The following is a 16,211-nucleotide window of genomic DNA, read 5'->3' as shown; positions in this document are numbered from 1 at the left end:
TGCTTCACATTCGCTATACAAACTAGACCATAATTGTGCATCTGTATGGCTATGAACAAACTTAAACTGTATGTTACTTTTCTTAGAATAGTCATGAATAACATCCATTTCTCACCTATGGAATGGCTTTTCCTCTCCTGGATTGATCCAACCGTCAATGGATGGTAGCTTTTCTGTGCTCTGTAGTCCTCCACGTGTTGAATACTTTTGGAGACAAACTCCTCACCGTCCTGTAGATTCTGTCTGATCCTTGTGAATGTGTGAAATTCCTGAGACTTGTACAAGTGTATTTTTAGCTCTTTCCTTCCCCCTTTGTACGAGGAGAAGGATTCCACACAAAATAGCACAAAAAAATCAGAACTGGCCATTAATGTTAGAAAAAGTGTGGATAAAACAAAAGCTTATTTAATGTTCATTCAAAAAGTGGTTACAAAAATGGAAAGAAATAGTTCATAACACACAACAAAAGAAGTATCAGGTTAAAAAGAGAAAGGAAGCAATTATAAGTTCTTACGTATCCAGTCTTAGAAGTATGTGATGGTCCGTGGTGGAGATCTCAAGGTATGAGAATCTAAAATCCATACAACAGCCTCTGCTTATATACCATCTTGCCTCATAGATATACATTGGAGACTATTTTTACAGTTTCATAAACCATTATGGCAATTTGCTGTTATAGCAGTAGCTTCTCTATACTAAGAAAACTCTAGTAATGGAATATGTATTTTCGACTGCATACCATTACCTCATGTTGGCATATTTCAAACATATGGCTAATGACCTTTCATCATTAGTTATCTCCAAATAACCCGTATTGACAAGAGCCCTATAGGTTTGACGTACAAAACAGGTGTGTCTGTCAAGATCCTCAAAATAACCCCTCAGTCATTCTCTGAAACTAAACATGATTCCCAAAGCTTATTATGTATTTTTTTATCATAAGAAATTAATATTTTACAGCCATACATACCAGGGTGAGGGATGAAGGTTGCCATACATACCAGGATGAGGGATGAAGAATGCCATACATACCAGGATGAGGGATGAAGGGTGCCATACATACCAGGAAGAGGGATGAGGGGGGCCATGCATACCAGGATGAAGGGTGTCATGTATACCAGGATGAGGGGTGCCATGCATACCAGGATGTGGATCAGGGGGTGCCATGCATAACAGAATGGGGGATTGGGGTGCCATGCATACCAGGATGGGGATGAGGGGTGCCATGCATATCAGGATGGGGATGAAGCCACGTATAACAGAATGAGGGGGCCATATATACCAGGATAGGGGATATTAACAGAATTGGGGGACATTACCCTTATAACAGTGTCAGCAGCAGGCCCCCTCCCACTTAACAGTGCATCATGACCACATTTTTGTTACATTTTTTTTTTCCTATTTTCCTCCTCTAAAACCTAGGTGAGTCTTATGGTCCGGTGTGTCTTATAGTCCGAAAAATACGGTACCATTAATACATGCTGCACAAATACTACATGCTATCTCTTCTCTGTCATTTCTAGCCCAGCACTGTATTGAGGAAAAAGCACATGACGCTCAGCACTTCTCTGTTATCTCTACCACAGCACTGTATCCAGGAGCGAGCATGTAAAGCTCAGCTCTTCTCCATCATCTATAGCACAGCACTGTATCCAATAGTGAACATAAAATGCTCACCTCTTCTCCGTGATCTCTGGGACAGCACTGTATCCAGGAGCGAACACATAATGCTCAGCTCTTCTCCATCATCTCTAGCACAACACTTTTTTCAAGAGAGAGCATGTAACGCTCAGCTCTTCTCAGTCATCTCTGGGACAGTACTGTATCCAGAAGCGAGCACGTAATGCTCAGCTTTTCTCTGTCATCTCTAGAACAACACTTATTCAGGAGAGATCACGTAACGCTCAGCTCTTCTCAGTCATCTCTGGGACAGTACTGTATCCAGGAGCGAGCACATAATGCTCAGCACTTCTCCATCATCTCTAGTGCAGCACTGTATCCAGGAGCAAGCATGTAACGCTCAGCTCTTCTCCATCATCTCTTGCACAGTACTGTATCCAGGAGTGAGCATGTAACGCTCAGCTCTTCTTCGTCATCTGTCGCACACACTGTAAATCTCCGACCTTCCACTTCAATATTTTCTCCTTTTATGTTTAATTGAATCCTTGCTACAAATAACAGCATTACATAGTATATACAATGTAAGCACACACACAGCACCGCTCCATGCACATTGTAGTAAGAGCATGGCTCTGCTCCATACACACTGTAGTATGCAAGCGGCTTCGCTACATACACGCCACAGTACATGTGCGGCTCCAGTCCGTACACACACAACTTCGCTCCATACACACACGGCTCCGCTCCATACACCCCATACACTCACTGCTCCACTCCGTACACCTTGTACACACGCGGCTCTGCTCCGTACACCTCGTACACGCGTGGCACTGCTCCGTACACCTCGCACACGCTCGGCTCTGCTCCGTACACCTCGTACACGTGCGGCTCTGCTCCGTACACCTCGTACACGCGCGGCTCTGCTCCGTACACCTCGTACACGCGCGGCTCTGCTCCGTACACCTCGTACACGCGTGGCTCTGCTCTCTACACCTCGTACACGCGCGGCTCCATTCCGTACACCTCGTACATGCGCGGCTCCGCTCCGTACACCTTGTACACACGGCTCCGCTCCGTACACCTCATACACGCGTGGCTCCGCTCCCTACACCTTGTACACATGCGGCTCTGCTCCGTACACTTCGTACACATGCGGCTCTGCTCCGTACACCTCATACACATGCGGCTCCGCTCCATACACCTCGTACACGCGCGGCTCCGCTCTGTACACCTCGTACACATGGGGCTCCGCTCCGTACACCTCGTACAAACGCGGCTCCGCTCCGTACACCTCGTACACACAAGGCTCTGCTCCGCACACCTCGTACACGCGGCTCCGCTCCGTACACCTCGTACACACAAGGCTCTGCTCCGTACACCTCGTACACACACGGCTCTGCTCCGTACACCTCGTACACACGCGGCTCTGCTCCGTACACCTCGTACACACACGGCTCCGCCCCGTACACCTCGTACACACGCGGCTCCGCTCCGTACACCTCGTACACAAACGGCTCCGCCCCGTACACCTCGTACACACCCGGCTCTGCTCTGTACACCTCGTACACACACGGCTCTGCTACATCCACACTGCAAACCCCTCCTGACCCCACACATAAACTTCCCCTCATCCAGCACCATGACAACCAGCACAGCAGAGTCCTGCATCCACTGAGGCCCCTGATCATGTGACCCCTGACTCCTCCCCTCCTGTGACCTCATCACAGGTCCTGTGTGCACAGAACAGCCATATATGTGGTGGCGGCTCTGCAGGTGGAGGTATGTGGAGATCCCCCATTACTGGGCGCAGGGGGCATTAACCCCTTTAGTGCTGAGCGGTAACTTTCTCCTGTCATGTTGCTGTATCTGTGGGATGAGCCATATGTCTGAGTGACTTTCTGGGGGACATTTTGCCAGGATGAGGATTTTCTGCACTAATTCTCAGTATTCGGTCACTTCTGTCGTTATTGAGCCTTTTTTACTTCTGAGGTTTGTGGTTGTGGGATATTCTCCTGCTGGAGTTGTCACTTCCAGCTGTATTTAGCTCACAGGCTCCATTATGTATAAAGTAGAAAACTGTGCGTTATTCGCCGTCCCCGGGTCCATCGCTGAGTCTCTGTCACTGCTTCGGTCACAGTTCATTGTTTGCAGCGGTGACATCAGTTCCAAACTCTGCAGCCAATCACTGAGCTCAGCAGGTTGCTCAGATAGTTGCTATTTTGGCAAAAATTTGTAAAGTCGCAACCCGCTTCAAAGGTCCTTATTGTCTTTAGTCCTCATTTTTGCCCAAAATATCAACTAATACCTCTCCGATCTGCTCCTAATAATCATGTGATCGCTGCGTGCTGGAATAACATGATATTGCGGACAGGAGTCTGATTTTACCCTGTTACTGGGGTTAATATGCCAGCCCTAGTTACAGGGGAAATCGGTAATAATAAAACGTACAGTACGGACTAAAAGTTTGGACACACCTTCTCATTTAAAGATTTTTCTGTATTTTCATGACTTTGAAAATTGTACATTCACACTGAAGGTATCAAAACTATGAATTAACACATGTGGAATTATATACTTAACAAAAAAGTGTGAAACAACTGAAAATATGTCTTATATTCTAGGTTCTTCAAAGTAGCCACCTTTTGCTTTGACTGCTTTGCACACTCTTGGCATTCTCTTGATGAGCTTCAAGAGGTCGTCACCGGAAATGGTTTTCACTTCACAGGTGTGCCCTGTCAGGTTTAATAAGTGGGATTTCTTGCCTTATAAATGGGGTTGGGACCATCAGTTGTGTTGTGCAGAAGTCAGGTGGATACACAGCTGATAGTCCTATTGAATAGACTGTTAGAATTTGTATTATGGCAAGAAAAAAGCAGCTAAGTAAAGAAAAACGAGTGGCCATCATTCCTTTAAGAAATGAAGGTCAGTCAGTCCGAAAAATTAGGCAAACTTTGAAAGTGTCCCCAAGTGCAGTTGCAAAAACCATCAAGCGCTACAAAGAAACTGGCTCACATGAGGACCGCCCCAGGAAAGGAAGACCAAGAGTCACCTCTGCTTCTGAGGATAAGTTTATCCGGGTCACCAGCCTCAGATATCGCAGGTTAACAGCAACTCAGAGTTCTAGCAGCAGACATATCTCTAGAACAACTGTTAAGAGGAGACTTTGTGCAGCAGGCCTTCATGGTAAAATAGCTGCTAGCAAACCACTGCTAAGAACAGGCAACAAGCAGAAGAGACAAGTTTGGGCTAAAGAACACAAGGAATGGACATTAGACCAGTGGAAATCTGTGCTTTGGTCTGACGAGTCCAAATTTGAGATCTTTAGTTCCAACCACCGTGTCTTTGTGTGACGCAGAAAAGGTGAACGGATGGACTCGACATGCCTGGTTCCCACCGTGAAGCATGAAGGAGGAGGTGTGATGGTGTGGGGGTGCTTTCTGTTGACACTGTTGGGAATTTATTCAAAATTGAAGGCATACTGAACCAGCATGGCTAACACAGCATCTTGAAGCGGCATGCTATTCCATCCGGTTTGTGTTTAGTTGGACCATCATTTATTTTTCAACAGGACATAGTAACATAGTAACATAGTTTGTAAAGCCGAATAAAGACTTGCGTCCATCAAGTTCGACCTGTTAGTTCTGTAATTGCTAAAGTTGATCCAGAGGAGGGCAAAAACCCCAAATGATTTAGCCAATCTTCACCTGAGGAAAAATTCCCTCCCGACTCTGAAACCAGCAGTCAGAATAAATCCCTGTATCAACTTACTATTTTATTTTATTTTTAAGTATACGCTGAAATCTGCCTGGTATCTAGAAATGCATCCAGTCCCCGCTTGAACTGGTGTAGTGAATCCGACATTACCGTCTCCTCACTCAGTGAATTCCATATTCTCACTGCTCTTACCGTAAAAAAACCCTTCCTATGCTGGTGCTGAAACCTTTTCTCTTCCAGTCTTAGTGAATGCCCTCTTGTTACCGTAATATCCCTCCTTTTGAACAAATCCCGGGCAAGATCTCTATACTGTCCCCTAACATATTTGTACACATTTATTATCTCCCCCCTCAACCTTCTCTTTTCCAGGCTGAATAGTCCTAGTTTTGCCAACCTCTCTGGGTATTGCAGTCCCTCCATTCCCTTTATTAATTTTGTTGCCCTCCTTTGTACCTTTTCAAGCTCATTTATATCCTTTCTATATATTGGGGCCCATAACTGAGCACAGTATTCCAAGTGTGGTCTGACCAGTGCTTTGTACAGTGGAAGAACAATGTTCTCATCCTTTGCAGCTATACCTCTTCTGATACATCCCATTACCCTGTTTGCCCTTACAGCAGCGGCCTGACTTTGGGCACTCCAATTTAGTTTGCTATCAATCAAGATGCCCAAGTCCTTCTCCATCTCTGAATTCCTCAATGATTTCCCATTCAGTGAGTACTGGTGACTTCCATTTTTCCTTCCCATATGTATGACCTTACATTTCTCCTCGTTAAACCTCATTTGCCATTTAATGCTCCACCTACCCAGCTTATCCAAATCCCTCTGTAGGTCTGCACTGTCCTCTTTTGTATTAATTGTTTTACATAACTTTGTGTCATCTGCAAATATTGATATTTTACTATTTATCCCGTTGACTATGTCATTAATAAAGATATTAAATAACATTGGGCCTAGTACAGGCCTAGTACAGACCCCTGTGGTACCCCACTAGTGACGCTTACCCAATCTGAGTATTTTCCATTTATAACCACCCTCTGCCTTCTATCATTTAGCCAGTTAGCTACCCACTTGCAGACATTTTCCCCCAGCCCCATCATTCTCATTTTGTATACCAACCTATTATGTGGCACGCTATCGAACGCTTTTGAGAAGTCGAGATACACGACATCCACTGGTTCCCCCTGATCTACTCGAGAGCTAACCTCCTCGTAGAAGTCAATCAGGTTTGTTTGGCAGGAGCGATTCCTCATGAATCCATGTTGGTTCAGGATTAAAATATTATTAGCATCAAGATGCTCCGTAATTGCCTCTTAATGAAGCTTTCAAAAATTTTGCCCACAACGGACGTCAGACTCACCGGCCGATAGTTTCCGGCGTCACTTTTCGCTCCCTTTTTGAATATTGGCACTACATTCGCCTGTCGCCAATCAAGTGGTACAGACCCAGTCTCAACAGAGTCCTTAAATATAAGATATAACGGTCTGTCTATCACATTACTTAGTTCCCTTAGTACCCGTGGGTGTATGCCATCAGGTCCTGGTGATTTTTTTATTTTAATGTTACTGAGGCGTTTCTGTACCCCAGCTTGGGTTAGATTAGTCATACTTAGTGGAGGATTAAGCTTGTCACTTCTCATTTCTCCTGTTAGTTCTATTTCCTTTGTGAAAGTTGTCGAAAAAAAATTATTCAATAGATTAGCTTTATCCTCATCTTTCTCTATGATTTTGCCTTCCTCACTTTTTATCGGTCCAATATTATCCGATTTAATCCTTTTACTATTTATATACGTAAAGAACAGTTTGGGATTTGATCTACTTTCCCTAGCAATACGTTTCTCTGTTTCCTCCTTCGCTATTTTTATTTGTTTTTTACAGGTTCTCGTTTTTTCCTTGTAACACATTAGTGCCTCCTTACTGTTTTCCTGTTTTAATCTCTTGAATGCCTCTTTTTTGCTATTTAACGCCCCTTTTACGTTCTTGTTCAACTATATTGGTTTCCTCTTATTTCTGGCCCTTTTATTCCCATACGGTATATACCTCTCGCACTGAGTATTCAGAATTCTTTTGAAGGTTTCCCATTTACTATTCGTATTCCTTTGATTAAGTACTTTGTCCCAGTCAATAAGTTGAAGGTTTTCTATCAGCTGATCAAACTTCGCCCTCCTAAAGTTTAATGTTTTTGTTGTTCCCTTATTGATAACCCTACTGAAGAGCATTTTGAAGTCGATAATATTATGATCGCTATTACCTAGGTGCCCCCCTATCTGTACCTCAGTTATTCTATCAGGCCTATTAGTCAATATTAAGTCCAACACGGCCTTCCCTCTCGTTGGTTCCTGCACTAGTTGGGAGAGATAATTATCCTTAATATTTGTCAAGAACCTTTTTCCTTTCTGAGATCTACAGGTTTCTGTTTCCCAGTCAATATCCGGGTAGTTGAAATCCCCCATTACAATCACTTCATTATGTTTTGCTACTTTGTCTATTTGTCCGTAATAGCAGATTCTCATTCTCCTCTGTTATATTTGGTGGCTTATAGCAGACCCCCAGTAATATTTTATTATTATTTTTTGCCCCCTCTATCTCTACCCACATGGACTCGACCCCCTCTTCTCCCTCTCCTATATCTTCCCTTAGTCTGGGTTTTAGACATGACTTTACATATAAGCAGACTCCTCCGCCTTTCCCCTGTTTCCGGTCCCTTCTAAATAAACTATAATTTAATAAATTTACCGCCCAGTCGTAGCTATCGTCTAGCCAAGTCTCTGTTATACCTACGATGTCATACCTCTCCTCCGATATAAGCGCCCACAGCTCATCCGCCTTATTGGTCAGGCTTCTTGCGTTGGTCAGCATGCAAGATAAAACTTTGGGGTTATTTAGCATCCTATTCTTCTCTAACAATCTAACTGTACTATCCCCACCCCCCTCTCCACCCTCATTATATTCACTTCTCCCCTTCCCCCTTGCTTGCCTCACATCCCACCTATTTCCTTGGTTTCGCCCCCCCCCATCTCTAGTTTAAAAACTCCTCCAACCTATTAGCCATCTTCTTCCGCTGCACCCTCCCCATTGAGGTGCAGCCCGTCCTTACGGTAGAGCCTGTAGCCGACCGCGAAGTCGGCCCAGTTCTCCATGAACCCAAACCCTTCTCCCTTGCACCAACTCTTTAGCCACTTATTCACCTCCCTAACTTCCCGTTGGCGCTCCTGTGTGGCTCGCGGGATTGGTAGTATTTCTGAGAAAACTACCTTGGAGGTCCTTGCCCTAAGCTTCCTACCTAGGTCCCTGAAATCATTTTTAAGGACCCTCCATCTACCACTCACTTTGTCATTGGTGCCGATGTGGACCATGACCGCTGGGTCTTCGCAAGCCCCACCCAGTAACCTGTGAACCCGATCCGCGATGTGCCGGACTTGAGCGCCAGGGAGGCAGCACACCGTTCGGCGATCCCGGTCTTTGTGACAGATTGCCCTGTCTGTCCCCCTAATAATAGAGTCACCCACTACCAGAACCTGTCTTGCCTGCCCTACACTTCCCCCCTCCCCCTCCCCCTCATGACCCCAAACACACCTCCTGGCTGTGTGAGGGCTATTTGACCAAGAAGGAGAGTGATGGGGTGCTACGCCAGATGACCTGGCCTCCACAGTCACCAGACCTGAACCCAATCGAGATGGTTTGGGGTGAGCTGGACCGCAGAGTGAAGGCAAAAGGGCCAGCAAGTGCTAAGCATTAGTGTTGAGCGAGTATGTTCTGTCCGAGTATGCTCGGGAGCTCCGAGTATTTATAGCTGCTTGGTGATAAGGTTAAATCCCTCCCGTTTGCACTGTTTGGCAGCTTTATTACATGTGAGGAATGTGTAAGAAATAGACATTCCTCCCATGTAATAAAACTGTCAGTCGCAAATCATGCACACAGGAGCGATTCAAGCATATCACCGAGCAGCTATTAATACTCGGTGCTTGGCCCGAGCATACTTGGCGAAAGGGTTAACAGAACATACTTGCTCATCACTACTAAGCATCTCTGGGAACGCCTTCAAGATTGTTGTCAGACCATTTCTGGTGACTACCTCTTGAAGCTCATCAAGAAAATGCCAAGAGCGTGCAAAGCAGTCATCAAAGCAAAATGTGGCTACTTTGAAGAACCTAGAATATAAGACATATTTTCAGTTGTTTCACACTTTTTTGTTAGTATATAATTCCACATGTGTTAATTCATAGTTTTGATGACTTCAGTGTGAATGTACAATTTTCATAGTCATGCAAATACAGAAAAATCTTTAAATGAGAAGGTGTGTCCAAACTTTTGGTCTGTACTGTATTTAAATGTTGGAATGCCTCTTAGAGCACTTTTAATGCCTTATGGGGGGCATGAGAGATGAACGAGGTGTAACGTCTGTAAATAAAAACAAAAAAAAACAAGCCAAATAATAAAAAGTGTAAAGTATATAAAATAATAGTGAAAAAAGCAACCGCCAGTCCAAATCACTGTTTCTCAATACGCCTTCCACGACAGCATTGGAGGATATTGTCCACGCCCTATTGGGGGGCTGGAACACACAGAGTTTAAAAGCCCCTCCCCACCATCAATTCCCAGTGTTCTCCTATCCCCCATGGGGCATGGAGAGGTCCTGCAGTGCTGTCGGGCTACCAGGGCAGCATTGTGTTAAGTATACTTGCCGGGTAGCGGTCGGTTGGGGCGCTCCTTCCTCCCTCCATGCTGCTCCCGTTGTGACCATCCTGGCTTCCTGTGCCCCATAGAGGGTAAAGCAAGCCTGGTGATTTTCATTCCAGAGGCCTGTTCCAGCTCTCCGGCATCTCCTCCATCCTCCGACGATCTGGGCGCACGCACACCAGAAGTGACGTCATCGCAGGTCCTTATCACTTCTGGGCTATGCGTTCCACGCTGGAAGGTGTTATGCACACGCCCGGGCTAAGCGGCGTGTGCGTGTGATTGGTAGTGATTCCACTGGACCGTGCCGGAGAGTGAATGCCTGGAGGGGCGTGACTAGGTATTCACCCGATCCGACCAGGGTCGCACGACGGCATACGACGCCAGTGCACCAAGGAGGAACCGAGCAGAGGGACCAGGTGCTACTCCAGGACAGACCCCGGACACGGCTGTTGACCCACACAGGGGAATACAGGAACAGGCTGGTAGGCTGGCACACAGACTGGTGGGTATAGGCAGGCACGACTGGTATGCAGGCAGGCGGGTATGCAGGCAGGGGGGTAAAGACAAGCACAGCTAGAGTGCAGACAGGGAGGCACTAGCAGGTAGGAACACAGGCGGGATAGGACCCAGTACACACCGGGACTCAGGAACAATACAGGCAGAGGGTTACAGGCAAGCACAGCTAGAGTGCAGACAAGGCTGAGCAGGGAGGACAGGGCTCTGTTCACACGGAACAGACAGGAAGGGAAAGACAGAGCCAGATACTCACACAGTACTTGCAGAGACAACAAGCAGGAGTTAGGTACGAGTTCAGACTCTGCAGAAAAAGGAAGGGAACGGACATAGAGGCAAAACAGGTAAAGGACAGGAGAGAGTTCAGACTGGAACTGAGTGTACGGAGGAGACCGACACTGCAGAGGGATACAGGAGCGGGTCTGGGAATACGGCCCCCAGAGAGGCGGAATGAACAGGCAAGGAGCGTGTTCAGACAGGACAGACCAGACACAGGAGCGGGTCTAGGAAATCGGCCACTAGAAGGCGGAACGAACAGGCAAGGAGCGTGTTCAGACAGGACAGACCAGACACAGGAGCGGGTCTAGGAAATCGGCCACTAGAAGGCGAGAGGAACAGGCTAGGAGCGAGTTCAGACAGGACAGACAAGATACAGGAACGGATCTAGGTAATCGGCCCCTAGAAGGCGGGAGGAACAGGCTAGGAGCGAGTTCAGACAGGACAGACAAGATACACAGAAAGGACTCAGTTCAGAAACGGGAGCTGATACCGCAAAGCAGGAGACATACAGGACTCAGTTCAGACACGGGAACTGATACAAAAAGCAGGAGACAAGAGACGGGACCTGGCACCTTCAGAGTGCAAGCACACACTGAAGGAAACACTATGCTCAGGCAGGGATAGAAGGGAGCTGCTGAGCTATATACCAAGTGACAGACAGCAATAGGCTGAGGACGCACAAGGGGTGTGACCCACAGCAGGTACAAAAGGCAGGAAGTGATCGGGCGCCGCCCTTAAGCAGCAGAAACAGACACAAACAGACAGCATGGAGGGAAGCCAGAGAGACATTCTGGACAGGAGATCAAGTGCGCCCTCTTGCACAGTGGGAGATGGACCACCATGCAAGGACGCCGCCAGGTATGTTACAGTACCTCCCCCCTTACGCCCCCTCTTCTTCAGGCCTGCCAGAATCTTCCGCAGGGAATTCGAGGGCCAGTCGTTCACTGGGTTGGAGGGGGACAGAGACTTAAGGGTAATCTCTGCTTCGAGGTACATCTTGTCAAGCTCACAGGAAGAAATAGACGGGTTATCACGTACATAATGAGGAAAAGTCACTGTCTCTTTGTTATCTGGTGGTATCCCGGAGGATTCAGGAAACAACTGGAGGTCCTCCGCCGGGTCAGAAGAGTGCAGAGGCTCAGAGAAAACAACTGCTTCAGAGTACACTAGGTCGGACTCACTGGAGGAAGCAGGCGAGGTATCGGGTACCGAGTATAGGAAAGTCTCTGTCCATTCACCACCAGGTGGCACCCCGAAGGGTTCTGGAGACAGCTGGCGGTCCTCCGCCTGGTCAGAGGGGTGTAGAGACTCACGGGTAACCTCTGCTTCAGAGTACACTAGGTCGGACTCACTGGACGAAGCAAGCGAGGTATCAGATCCAGGATATAGGAAAGTCTCTGTCCATTCACCACCAGGTGGCTCCCCGAAGGATTCTGAACACAACTGGAGGTCCTCCGCCTGGTCGGAGGGGTGTAGAGACTCAGGAGTAACCTCTGCTTCGGAGTACACTAAGTTGGACTCACTGGACGAAGCGAGCGAGGTATCAGGTACAGAGTATAGGAGAGTCTCTGTCCTTTCGCTACCAGGTAGCACCCCGAAGGGTTCAGGAGACAACTGGAGATCCTCCGCCTGGTCGGAGGGGTGTAGAGACTCGGAGGTAACTACCACTTTGGAGCATCCTTGGACATGCACACCGGTTAAAGAGAAAGAAGCATCTGATGCCGGGTGCAGGAAGTTCTCCTGTGTGGAGTCTGGATGGGCAGAAGTCTCTTCGGCCAGGAGAACTGGTGCACTACCCACACACATTACCCATTGGGGTTTCTCCGGGATACAGGGAGATGAAGCTTCAGTAGGGACTTCAAGGTTGGGGTCAGGAGGTCTCAGGGAGGACAGACCCTGGCGTGACGGCTTGCCTCTAAGTCTAGCACGTCTGGACTGCCTCTTGGGGTTGAGAGAAGTATTCCGGAAAGCGTAGTCACCCTGTGAGGATTCTGGGTGGGCAGTAGTCTCATTGGGCTGGAGGACTATTGCGCTACCCACACACATTACCCGTCGGGGCTGCTCCGGGATATTGGGAAGTGAAGCTTCAGCAGGGGCTTCAGAGTTAGGGTCCTCGAAGACCATACGAAAAGCCACCAGGAAGGCCTGCAGGTCAAGGATGACAGGATCCCATGCTTCCCATAGGGGGGTGACCCATTTCAAGGCATCACCCGCTAGGTAATCAATCATAAAGGCCACTTTAGCCCAATCGGAAGGAAAATAGAGAGGGTAGGCCTTAAAGTGTAGCATGCATTGCTCCACAAATGCACGACACTGTCTTGGATCCCCATAGTAACGTGGCGGATCCGCAGGAACGAGGGCTGATAGATCCATCTGGACGGGTGCGTAACTCGCCTGGAACTCAGCTAAAGGGGGGAAAAAAAATTTATTTATTTTATTTTAATGCATGTATTCGCTGGAAAAACTTCTCAAAGAGCGAAGGCCGTGGGGCTCAACGGGAACCATGGCCTGAGCATGCTGTTATGCACACGCCCGGGCTAAGCGGCGTGTGCGTGTGATTGGTAGTGATTCCACTGGACCGTGCCGGAGAGTGAATGCCTGGAGGGGCGTGACTAGGTATTCACCCGATCCGACCAGGGTCGCACGACGGCATACGACGCCAGTGCACCAAGGAGGAACCGAGCAGAGGGACCAGGTGCTACTCCAGGACAGACCCCGGACACGGCTGTTGACCCACACAGGGGAATACAGGAACAGGCTGGTAGGCTGGCACACAGACTGGTGGGTATAGGCAGGCACGACTGGTATGCAGGCAGGCGGGTATGCAAGCAGGGGGGTAAAGACAAGCACAGCTAGAGTGCAGACAGGGAGGCACTAGCAGGTAGGAACACAGGCGGGATAGGACCCAGTACACACCGGGACTCAGGAACAATACAGGCAGAGGGTTACAGGCAAGCACAGCTAGAGTGCAGACAAGGCTGAGCAGGGAGGACAGGGCTCTGTTCACACGGAACAGACAGGAAGGGAAAGACAGAGCCAGATACTCACACAGTACTTGCAGAGACAACAAGCAGGAGTTAGGTACGAGTTCAGACTCTGCAGAAAAAGGAAGGGAACGGACATAGAGGCAAAACAGGTAAAGGACAGGAGAGAGTTCAGACTGGAACTGAGTGTACGGAGGAGACCGACACTGCAGAGGGATACAGGAGCGGGTCTGGGAATACGGCCCCCAGAGAGGCGGAATGAACAGGCAAGGAGCGTGTTCAGACAGGACAGACCAGACACAGGAGCGGGTCTAGGAAATCGGCCACTAGAAGGCGGAACGAACAGGCAAGGAGCGTGTTCAGACAGGACAGACCAGACACAGGAGCGGGTCTAGGAAATCGGCCACTAGAAGGCGAGAGGAACAGGCTAGGAGCGAGTTCAGACAGGACAGACAAGATACAGGAACGGATCTAGGTAATCGGCCCCTAGAAGGCGGGAGGAACAGGCTAGGAGCGAGTTCAGACAGGACAGACAAGATACACAGAAAGGACTCAGTTCAGAAACGGGAGCTGATACCGCAAAGCAGGAGACATACAGGACTCAGTTCAGACACGGGAACTGATACAAAAAGCAGGAGACAAGAGACGGGACCTGGCACCTTCAGAGTGCAAGCACACACTGAAGGAAACGCTATGCTCAGGCAGGGATAGAAGGGAGCTGCTGAGCTATATACCAAGTGACAGACAGCAATAGGCTGAGGACGCACAAGGGGTGTGACCCACAGCAGGTACAAAAGGCAGGAAGTGATCGGGCGCCGCCCTTAAGCAGCAGAAACAGACACAAACAGACAGCATGGAGGGAAGCCAGAGAGACATTCTGGACAGGAGATCAAGTGCGCCCTCTTGCACAGTGGGAGATGGACCACCATGCAAGGACGCCGCCAGGTATGTTACAGAAGGCATGATGTTTGAGCACGTCCCAGGGCCGGCAAAGGCTAATATCACGCCAGATTGGCTCACAAGTGACTGGAAGGGGCAGGGGACTGAGGTTCTTTGCTTGGGGCATGTTTTTTTCTTATAAAAACCCGTCTGAAAACGCCAAAGGTAAGGCTATCTCCACCACGGAAGGTGACAGATCCAGTATCCCTGCATCTGCAGACCCAGCACGCCCCCGGCTACAGTGAGTAGAACCGGGGTGGGTCACTAAGGGGTTATCTCAGCCTCTCTTTTAGATGACACTAGGTTTTCCCTCCTTCTAGTTACATGGGTATCCCTACTCTTCCCCTCTCTTAGGAAGACAAGGCCCCCGCTTCTAAGAAGGATAAAGACCAGCCCTGTAGATGTGGCAACTGTGCTAAAAAATTGTCCTCATCCTATAGGAAGAAGTTGTGCCGACCCTGTACGGATAAAATAATTAAAGAAGAAAGCCCCTCGCTAATCGAGGAGCTTAGATCACTTGTTAAACAAGAGGTCCAGGTAGTTAGACAGGAGGTCCAAGCATCTATTGCTGCCTTACCTGTCTACTCCTCCTCCAGGCCCTCTCCCCCTAAGAAGAGGAAGATTCAGTCTATTGAAGGACCCATTGGACCGGAAAATGGAAAGCGTCCTTAAAAAATCATGGGAAACCTTCTGCCTCCCTTAAGATCAACATCTCATCAACTTCTATGGCCAGATGCCTCTTCAAGTGGCTGGCCCAACTGGAGAAACATATGTCTCAGGGCACATCCAGGGAATACCTGCTAGACTCCATTCCCCTCCTTGAAAAAGCCACGTGCTTCTTAGCGGACGCCTCAGCTGAGTCAGTCTGGATCGCGGCCACAGCAGCTGTTTTATCCAATACTGCTCGCCGTGCGCTGTGGCTCAAAACGTGGAGTGGGGATGTCACCTCCAAGGTTAAACTCTGCTACATTCCCTTTCAAGGGAAATACACTGCTCAAAAAAATAAAGGGAACACTTAAACAACAGAATATATCTCCAAGTAAATCAAACTTCTGTGAAATCAAACTGTCCACTTAGGAAGTAACACTGATTGACAATCAATTTCACATGCTGTTGTGCAAATGGAATAGACAATAGATGCAAATTATTGGCAATTATCAAGACACCCTCAATAAAGGAGTGGTTCTGCAGGTGGGGACCACAGACCACATCTCAGTACCAATGCTTTCTGGCTGATGTTTTGGTCACTTTTGAATGTTGGTTGCGCTTTCACACTCATGATAGCATGAGACAGACTCTACAACCCACAGAAGTTGCTCAGATAGTGCAGCTCATCCGGGATGGCACATCAATGCGAGCTGTGGTAAGAAGGTTTGCTGTGTCTGTCAGCCTAGTGTCCAGAGGCTGGAGGCGCTACCAGGAGATAGGCCAGTACACCAGGAGACATGGAGGGGGCCATAGGAGGGCAACAACCCAGCAGCAG

At 48.2% G+C, this 16,211-nt stretch overlaps 1 protein-coding gene across 1 annotated transcript in view; it reads left to right on the top strand.

The window, feature by feature from the left end:
* The first annotated feature begins 3,336 nt into the window (after positions 1–3,336).
* The window catches only part of LOC141271788 (uncharacterized), a 30,367-nt gene continuing 17,492 nt past the window's right edge, over positions 3,337–16,211 (top strand). Inside the window, exon 1 of the mRNA XM_073681938.1 lies at positions 3,337–3,399. The gene's annotated coding sequence lies outside the window, so the exon portion shown is untranslated. The remainder of the gene's footprint in view (positions 3,400–16,211) is intronic.

Source organism: Phyllobates terribilis, unplaced genomic scaffold (genome assembly GCF_046119375.1).
Source record: "Phyllobates terribilis strain yellow unplaced genomic scaffold, ASM4611937v1 Scaffold_5__5_contigs__length_657084704, whole genome shotgun sequence".
In the NCBI taxonomy this organism is placed as follows: Eukaryota; Metazoa; Chordata; class Amphibia; order Anura; family Dendrobatidae; genus Phyllobates; species Phyllobates terribilis.
This window is presented reverse-complemented; position numbering and strand designations above follow the sequence as displayed.